Raw genomic sequence first — 10,751 nt, 5'->3', positions numbered from 1 at the left:
TGTTTATCTTACTGTGAACATATAAAGGAACAAAGTTAAAATGCAGTTATTTTGCTGGGATGTTATCTGAAGATCTAATGCAATTTATATCTGGTGTAACAGGATATTGAACAAATGAATATAAACAGTATAGTGCCAAAGTGAATGAAATAGCCCTGTGAAAATGGAACAAAAGCTGCCTTTGTTTCACCAGTATCTATCTTCTAAATGATTCTTGTCAAATTGCTATTTCTTTCTTTCCTGTGTGAGCATCCAATTATAACCATTTCAAGCAGTGAATAACGTAGACAAAAATGTCGGTTGGAGCTGCCAAGCCTATTGAAATATGGAAGCAACTTCTGGCAGATAGGCAACCATGTGAATATAAGGCCATTGCAATCAGAATAAAGGAACTGCATCACACATGCAAAGACAGGTGTGAATTTACAAACCCGCATGTGAGAACAGAAATGCTGTTGATTTTGATTCTTGTCTGCATTCCTTCGCTTTTGTCATGGTAGCTGCATCAGTCGTGAAGCAAGTCCAGGAAGTTACACAGCAGCACGCTTCATTCACACAGTTGTAAAACTTAAAAAAACAGTTTCATATAAAAAGTGCACCATACTGACCTGAAAATCTTTTTGTCTGACAAACCTTGGCTTGAACCAAATTGCTGTTTGCACTTTGTTGCCGTTTTTTTTTGTGAAATAGAAGTAAATCAGGTTCTCTGCGTTGGTGAGTGCTTGGCTGAAACAAAGCTGTGGTATGTGAATGAGAAGTTGGAACCTGGTCAATGGGCTCCAGATGTTTAACACAGGCAACAGGTACCATAGCTGAAAGCCTATAATCCTACAAAATTCTGTCCTATTATATTATTGGGGTTGTTACTGAAATTGATAAAGCTTCGATTCACAACAGATTAATTAAACAACAATGAAAATCGGCCCTATCAGAAAAGAAAGAACTTATATTTAAGTAGTGCCTTTCATGTTCTCCGGATGTCCCAAACTACTTCACCACCAATGGAATACTTTTGAAATGTAGAGGTAGCTTTTCATATCTATTTTCTGGGCATTAAGCATTGCCCAGGCAGAGCACAGAAAGGAAAATCTGGTAACAAGAATTGCAAGCCTCTTAATTTGAATGGAAGGAAAATCAGGCAGGTTCTGTTACTGGCATGCAATCCTCCTCAGCAGCTTATCCTTACTATGCTCTGCCCAGGCAATGCTTAACACCCAGGCAGTAAAGTGGTTAAGTTTCTAGAGTGGGGATTGAACCCATGACATGGTGACCCTGACACAAAAGTCCAACCACTGAGCGAAGGCTGACATTTTGGGAGGCTATTAAACCAATGGAATAACATCATAGTCAAGGTGGATCCAATCCCCAGCCAATATCTACATACTTCCACTGTCCAGCAAGGTTTACTTGGCAACAAAAGAGAATAGGAACTATGGATGACATTTTTTCATTCACTAGCTGAGGAGCACTGATGTCAATTATTGCACTTCAAATGGTAAGCTCAACTACTTAACTTTGTTTTTTCCTTCAGTTCATAGAAACATAGAAACATAGAAAGTAGGTGCAGGAGTAGGCCATTCGGCCCTTCGAGCCTGCACCACAATTCAATATGATCAGGGCTGATCATGCAATTTTAGTACCCCATTCCTGCTTTCTCTCCATAACCCTTGATCCCTTTAGCAGTAAGGACCAATTTAACTCCCTTTTGAATATATCCAACGAACTGGCCACAACAATTTTCTGTGGTAGAGAATTTCACAGGTTCACAATTCTCTGAGCTAGGAGGTTTCTCCTCATCTCGGTCCGAAATGGCTGACCCCTTATTCTTAGACTGTGACTCCTGGTTCTGGACTTCGCCAACATCGGGAACATTCTTCCTGCATTTAACCTGTCCAATCCTGTCAGAATTTTATATGTTTCTATGAGATCCCCTCTCATTCTTCTAAATTTCAGTGAATATAAGCTGAGTTGATCCACTCTTTCTTCATATGTCAGTCCTGCCATCCTGGGAATTAGTCTGGTGAACCTTCACTGCACTCCCTCAACAGCAAGAATGTCCTTCCTCAGATTAGGAGACCAAAACTGCATACAATACTCAAGGTGTGGTTTCACCAAAGCCCTATACAACTGCAGTAAGGCCTCCCTGCTCCTATACTCAAATCCCCTCGCTATGACGTCCAGCATGCCATTTGCTTTCTTTACTGCCTGCTGTACCTGCATGCCTACCTTCAATGACTGATGTACCATGACACCCAGGTCTCGTTGCACCTCCCCTTTTACTAACCTGCCTTCCTGTTTTTGCCACCAAAGTGGATAACCTCACACTTATCCACATTATACTGCATCTGCCATGCATTTGCCCATTCACCAAACCTGTCCAAGTCCCCCTGCAGCCTCCTGGCATCCTCCTCACAGCTCGCACTGCCACCCAGCTTAATGTCATCTGCAAATTTGGAGATATTACGTTCTATTCCTTCGTCTAAATCATTAATGTATATTGTAAATACTGAACCCTGCGGCACCCCACTAGTCACTGCCTGCCATTCTGAAAAGGACCTGTTTATTCCCACTCTTTACTTCCTGTCTGCCAACCAGTTCTCTATCCACGTCAAATACACCACATCCACTGGTTCTCCCTTTTCCACTCTACTAGTTACATCCTCAAAAAGCTCTAGAAGATTTGTCAAGCATGATTTCCCTTTCATAAATCCATGCTGACTTGGACCGATCCTGTCACTACTTTCCAAATGCGCTGCTATTATATCTTTAATAAGTGATTCCAGCACTTTCCCCACCACCGATGTCAGGCTAACCGGTCTATAATTCTCTGTTTTCTCTCTCCCTCCTTTTTAAAAAGTGGGGTTACATTAGCTACCCTCCAATCCATAGGAACTAAACCAGACTCCATGGAATGTTAGAAAATGATCACCAATGCATCTACTATTTCTAGGGCCACTTCCTTCAGTACTCTAGGATGCAGACTATCAGGCCCTGGGAAGTTATCGGCCTTCAGTCCCTTCAATTTCCCTAACACAATTTCCTGACTAATAAGGATTTCCCTCAGTTTCTCCTTCTCGCTAGACCCTCGGTCCCCTAGTATTTTCGGGAGGTTATTCGTGTCTTCCTTAGTGAAGACAGAACCAAAGTATTTGTTCAATTGGTCTGCCATTTCCTTGTTTCCCATTATGAATTCCCCTGATTCTGACTACTAGGGACCTACATTAGCCTTCACTAATCTTTTTCTCTTCACATATTTATAGAAGCTTTTGCAGTCAGTTTTTATGTTCCCTGCAAGCTTATTCTTATACTCTATTTTTCCCCTCCTAATTAAAACCTTAGCCCTCCTCTGCCGAATTCTAAATTTCTTCCAGTCCTCAGGTTTGCTGCTTTTTCTGGCCAATTTATATGCCTCTTCCTTGGATTTAACACTTTCCCTAATTTCCCTTGTTAGCCACGGTTGAACCACCTTTCCTTTTTTATTCTTATGCCACACAGGGATGTACAATTGTTGTAGTTTATCCATGTGATATTTAAATGTCTACCATTGCCTATCCACCATCAACCCTTTAAGTATCATTCTCCAGTCTATCCTAGCCAATTCACATCTCATACCATCGAAGTTTCCTTTCTTTAAGTTCAGGACCCTAGTCTTTGAATTAACTGTGCCACTCTCTAACTTAATGAAAAATTCTGCCATATTATGGTCACTTTCCCCAAGGGGCCCCGCACAACCTGATTGCTAATTAATCCTCTCTCGTTACACAAGACCCAGTCTAGGATGGCCTGCTCAGTTTTCACTGCACTCCTCAGAGAAATACAATAAGACAATCTGCTTATATCTGGCAGTCCTCTACTCAAGTCAGTTCTGCAAGATTGACATAATAATAAAGGCAAGCTGTGCACTGTATTTGGATTATGCACTGGATCTGGAATTGTTTTTTGAGGTCAATGAGTGCTAAATGTTCTGTACGCCAGTATATCTGTGATAGAGAATTCAAACAGGCTGCATTTAGACGGGTTGAGAAAACAAAGACTCCCATGTCTACGTGCGACTGAGCACATTGCATTAAGTCATCAATCAACTTGACATTTTAGGACCTGTGGGTAGCGAGCCAATTAAAGGTTAAAAGACTATCGAATGAGCCAATAAGGTCAAAGAAGGCAAGTTCTTTTCTATAAATTGAACCAGGTATAAGTACAGCCATTTTGACCATGTGGTCTCAGAAGGACAAAGGCCTGGCTTAAAGCCAGAAGCCTGTTGCTGCTGCCAAAATAAAGTTACATTAAAACTACAACCGGAGTTCGTATTTCATTGGAAATTAAGAGATCTAACAATTTTGGCGTCACGAACAGGATCGCTGAGGAAAGAAACTGAATTTTGGACATCGGACCTACATACTGAGGTAAGGACTCCTCTTTATTAAAGTCCTCGGTCAAAAGTCTAAATTCGCCTCTCCTTCTACGCGATTCTGAAAGCCTCCGGTTTGCGAACCCTCCGGTTGGTAGTCGGCTCGAGGTCCCATAGACGTCTAACTTCGGCGATGTGTTAGTTAATTAATCACCGACCTACTGATCGGCTGGAAAGTCTACGACTCGAGACCCCAGTAAAGAAATCAGTATTATGGCAGCAGGAGATAAGAGCAAAGAATTGCCTACAACTGTTAAAGGCGGGCGGGCACCACCTGAGGTTTCGATAGATGAAATCCTTCAACAGTTGAAAGAATACATAGAGCAACAATTCAACTTATCGAAAACCTGTATTAAGATCGAACAAAAGTACGGAACCTCCAAAGGACAATGGTCCTTGGACGAGATTAAAAGGGTCTGGGGAAAAACGACCCGTATGAAAAATAAAGAGCGAACTAGATGGTCCCTAGCCATTATGGGAAAGATCCGAAAGCGGAATGAAATTATAATGCGTTCCCAACATGATCGAGAACTGACCAGTACAAAGGACCAATTGCAAGCTGTTTGTGAACAGCTCCGACAGAAAAAGCTTGAACTTGAAAAGTCGGAAGCGGAAGTTAAAGATCTTAAAGGTGAAATTAAAGAATGGAAAAAATCATTAGATCAAGAGACAGTAATAGGAAAAGGAAAATGTATCGGTCAATTCCCAGGGTACCCATGTTTGGATAAATTAAAAGCGCAAACCCGAGAACACGACCGAGGAATAGACACGGATTCTGAATCCTCTGACGAAACAGGGTTGGAGGATGAAGAATTAGGGGTGCGCTTTGCCCCATTTAAAAAAAGACGAGTTGTAGTCAAATCAGAAGAGACTGCAGATGAGGGCGGAACCAAAAAAATGAGGAAAAGGGTGTATGCAGAATACTTATTTCATGATCCAGCAGACCCAGAGAAAATTGATGAATGGTCCAAGGAATTGCCCAATCCAAAGAAAGGGGGAGTGAAAACGTGGGACCAATTGGACCGCTTAAGAAATATATATCAACTTCATCCCTGGGATGGAGTGCAAATTTTGACCATAATGGTGCCAAAAACACAGGGAAGAAATTGCACGACAAGGTAGAAGAAGCTTTGGAGCAGGATGAGCAAGAATTAAATGCAGGATGGGAGGCGATTAAACACTGGCTGCAAACCTTCAGTCCAGCTAAGACAGACTGGGGAAACATTGCAGCCTGCCAACAGAAAGGAACAGAGGAGGCCCTGGAGTATGATGAACAGTTTAGATGCACGTGGCTAGAACATTCGGGTACGAATAATACGGATGAGGAAATGGATGAACAAGTGTTTGGACCCCTGAAAGCAGCTTTCGTGGCAGGTCTAAAGCCAGAACTGTCCAAAATGCTTAAGGTAGTGTTACTGGACTGGGAAGGTAGAGGGACTACCTTTGCAGCATTGGTGGATCGATGTAACCAATTAGATCAGGATATGGGAGCTAAAGTCTGAGCTGTACAGGCTATGGGATGGAAATCCCAGGATTCCGATAAACAGTTATTTGGAAAATTACCCGGAAAATGCCATTATTGTGGGAAAGAAGGTCAGTGGGCCAAGACGTGCAGTGCAAAACAGCAAGGTCGTGGCTGGGGAAGAGGACACAGCCAGGGATACAATTCAGCCAACAAACCAGGCTTGTCACAAGATAACGACCTCATAGAAGCATTTAAGCAACTGACAATACAACAACAGAAGGAGTTACTTGGGATAGCAAAAAACGATTAGAGCCCACCCTGGCCCCCCTCCTCGCACTAACACAACAGAGGGGAGATGGGCTATATATAACTGTGAGGGTGGGCAATAAGGATGTGGACTGTCTTTTCGACACAGGGGCGGAATTAACATGCTTACCCCTACAATATGGAGACTTTTTGTCGTTGGATGGTAGGGCACGTACAGCCTATGGAGTTGGGGCCATAAAATGGAAATTAAAAGGACAACACCGGTACTTATAGGGCTGGGTCCACATGAACTAACCACGCCAGTCTGGATAGGCCCAGTAGATCAACCCCTTTTGGGAATGGACGTTCTAATCCAAGTAGATTCATCGTTGCAGTTCGAGGATGGTCGGGTGACATGGTCAATTAGAACTTTGAAGAAAGAAGAATTGAAGGAACACCCGATATGGGCTAAAGATAAGAACAATTGTGGCCTACTCTAGATGGAGCCTGCGTCATTTACCGGGACTAAGCCTCCATGCACTAAACAGTATCCCATCAGTCCAACTGCCATCGCGGGAATTTTACCGGTTATTCAGCAATTGGAGAAACAAGGGGTGCTTATTAAAACGCATAGCTCCTCCAATAGCCCTGTGTGGCCGGTACAGAAATCTAATGAGACTTGGCGTTTGCCTGTCGATTATAGGAAAGCTAACCAGTGTATTGATCAAAAAGCTCCTTTGGTTGCAGATCCCTCCACCATTTTTAATGCCTTCAAACCGCAACATAAATATTTCTCGGTTATAGATATGGTCAACGGATTTTGGTCGGTGCCTCTGGCACCGGAGGTTCGACAGTGGTTTGCTTTCACGGTCCAAGGACAACAGTATACTTGGACCCGGTTACCGCAGGGTTTCCACAACAGCCCTACGGTATTCCACATGGCTTTACAAAACCATTTGCGAGAATTACCTCCCCTGTCATACACAGTCATCCAATATGTAGACGATATCCTGCTAGTGTCAAACATGGAAGAACAGCATGAACAAGATCTATGAGCTTTGCTGGACCACCTTTGGCTGAAAGGACATAAAGCCAGCATCGACAAAGCACAACTATCCCAAGAAGAGGTTGTATACCTGGGACAAAAGATTTCACAAGGAAAGAGAGAACTTACTCAGGATAGAACTGCAGCCATTCGGGCTGCTAAAAAACCCACCACTATTCAGGAACTAAGGTCTTTTTTGGGATTGTGTAACTTTAACCGAAATTGGATTGACTCCTTCACACAGCTTGCTCAGCCACTGAATGATATTTTAAAGGGGAAACATGCCTCTAAAGAAGCCATCACCCTCACTAAAGAACAGCAAGAGGCCTTCCTGAGTTTGAAAAAGGCTTTGCGTTCGGCACCGGCTCTGGGAATCCCCGACAGTGATAAGCCATTTACCCTGTTTGTCCATGAGAAAGAATGATATATGACAGCTATACTGACACAAGAACATAGGGATCGGCAAAGACCTATTGGCTATTATTCGGCAAAACTGGATGCGGTAGCCCTCGGATGAGGAAGTTGCCTAAGAGCCATGGAAGCTACATGTCGAGCGGTAATGATCACTGCAGGTCTAGTCCTCGACCAAAAGCTGATTGTCAAGTGTCCCCACACCGTACATGCTTTGCTGTCTATGAATAGAATGTCTCAGGTGACGGCAGCTAGATGGACCCGCTGGACAGCAGTTTTGGAAGCTCCTAATCTCCATATCGTCCGGGCCAGCCTGGTTAATCCCGCAACTATGCTCCCGATGTCAGAATCGAGGGAGCAAGAGGAGGGAGAATGTGAAGAGCATGACTGCGTGGAGATTTTAAAAGAAACAGAAGAAGCAGCCTTAGCAGCAGAGGAGCCTCTGCACAACCCAGACCTCATCCTGTTTACAGATGGTTCCTCCTTTGTTGACAATGGTACCAGAAAAGCAGGATGGGCAGTTACAACCTTATATGAGGTAGTGGCAAAAGGATGTTTACCCTCAGGAATGTCAGCACAACAGGCCGAGTTACGGGCCCTGTCAGAAGCATGTCGAATAGCAGAAAGACAGACAGCTAATGTCTACACAGATTCGCGTTATGCTTTTGGAGTCGCTCACGACTTTGGTCTGTTATGGCGGAAAAGAGGATTCCTCACTGCTGCTGGTACACCTATCCGAAATGGAAAAGAAGTCCAAGACTTACTAGAGGCCATACAATTACCTCAGGAAGTGTCCATCCTGAAGTGTAAGGCCCATACCAAGGAAAATACCACGGAAACACAGAGAAATGCCCTAGCCGACCAGCAGCTGCCTCACAGGACGTTTCCCCAGAAGAACCAACACAGATGTGCAGATTAAAAGCACTCAGGACTCTGACACGAGACCTTCAAACAATGCAAGGTGAGTGCTCCCGAGAGGAAAAATGGACATGGATTGAGGCAGGAATTAAGCTATGCGAAGATGGTGTCTGGAGACAAAGAGTTACCGACAAGCCAGTCGCGCCACAAGCGCTTATGCCTTTTTTAGCCCATCAGATCCACTCGTGGGGCACTTGGCCTCACAACAGATGACGGCACGGTTCCAGAAAAGCTGGTGGTGTCGGGGATTTAAAAAACATGCCCAGCTGGTAGCAGACTGCTGTGTGGTCTGCCAGAAAAATAATTCTGGACCCAACTGAGGCCCTCTGCCCCTGTCGGACCATTCCAGCATCTGCAGGTTGATTATATATCTCTTCCTTCATGCCAAGGATACAGTAACATTCTTGTCATGGTCGACAGATTCTCTAGATGGGTAGAAGCTGTCCCAACTAAAAGAGCCACAGCCAATCACACTGCAAAGGTCTTGTGTAAGGATTACATTCCCCGATGGGGAGTCCCGAGTAGCATTGACTCAGATCAGGGAACACACTTCACAGGTGCTGTCTGCCAAGAAGTCTGTGGGTTACTGAACATTACGTGGGATTTACACTGTCCTTATCATCCACAATCATCAGGACAAGTAGAACGAATGAATCGAACTCTGAAACAACAGCTTGCCAAATATCACCAAGAAGGAACACCATGGCCCCAGGCACTACCAATAGTGCTATGTAGCATTAGGGCAACCCCGAACAGAACTACAGGTCTAAGCCCATTTGAAATTATAACAGGAAGACCCATGTCACTGCCAGGAACTATTGATTTAAGGAAAGCTGATGTTCACTTAATGAGTGACACTTTGTTATCAAACTGTCAGAACCTAACCAATGCTATTAGTTCTGTTTCCCGACAGGTATCGGCAGCTTGGGGTAATCCACGCGAAGGAGGACACGACATCATCCCGGGAGTCTGGGTGTTTGTGAAAAGGTTGCATAAAGAACCTTTGGGTGCCAAGTGGGAGGGACATTATCAAGTGTTATTGACCACCCAGGCAGCTGTTAAAGTCCAAGGAAAGAAAGCCTGGATCCACGCTTCACACGTCAAATGAGCACCCGTAACTGAAGCTGAAATCTAATAAGGACAATTACTTTTTCCCAAAATGTATAAATTTACTGTATTACTGACTAGGTATTCTAGGCATAGGCCTACTTCTTACTAGCCGACCCTCTGCACCAAAGGGAAATAGTAGGATAGCAAGGGGTATAGTAACTGCTCCCGGAATTATAATATAATCAAGCCACGAAACCGTCCAAACTGGGCCAATGTGGGAATTCTTAACGTAACGGGGATTCTGAATAAAACAGATGGAAAAGCCTGGACAGGCCCCGGAGTGTTGCTGACAAAGAAACAGCTAACCTTCATTGCCTATAATGGCACCTATTGGGTGTGTGGCCACAAGGCCTACCCTTGGCTGCCCCAGAATTGGACGGGATCCTGCTATTTAGCCTATATTGTGCCATATATGTATCATATAAAGTCACTGTCGGAACATTTACATCGTCCTAAGAGAGCTATCACAGAAACAGAGAGGTTCTTTGCCATTCTGATCCCCAGGTATGGGACCGCCAGACTGGCAAGGCAATCCATTAACATGGCATCCGTTGTGGAACGGGTAGCCAATGATACTTCAGAGGCCCTAGTTAAAATCAATGCAGAAATGGTAGCAATCCGCACAGTAGCCCGACAGAATAGACGGGCCCTTGATTACATCCTGGCTGAAAAGGGAGGTACTTGCACCCTATTCGGAACTGAGTGTTGCATATATATCCCAGATAGCTCCGAAGAAATTACCCACTTAGCGGAGCATATCCAAAAGGAGGTAGAAAAACTTAAGCAACCCCCATCATTCACTTTGTGGAGCGGAGCCACTGAATGGCTAGGTTCAATAGGAACTTTATTGGTGGAAGGTTTAATTCTATTCGTTGTAATTATTTTACTTTTATATTGTTTGTTTATGTTGATTAAATGTTGTTGCAACCAGGCGGCTGTAGTTGCTGTCCTGCATGTGAGATACCTTGCAGGTCCCAGCAGATCGTCTGTACGTGGCACAGGGGTATGTTATTGCTTAAGGAAAGGTTGTTTACTGGTTGAATTAAGATATTGATTTGGATTAAATTGGAATAAGGTTAATTAACCTACTAAAACCAGACTTCCATTGGAACTCGGGTTGGTGTAAATTTGTGTGGAAGCTACTAGTC

Source organism: Pristiophorus japonicus, chromosome 1, assembly GCF_044704955.1.
Source record: "Pristiophorus japonicus isolate sPriJap1 chromosome 1, sPriJap1.hap1, whole genome shotgun sequence".
NCBI lineage: Eukaryota > Metazoa > Chordata > Chondrichthyes > Pristiophoridae > Pristiophorus > Pristiophorus japonicus.
This window is presented reverse-complemented; position numbering follows the sequence as displayed.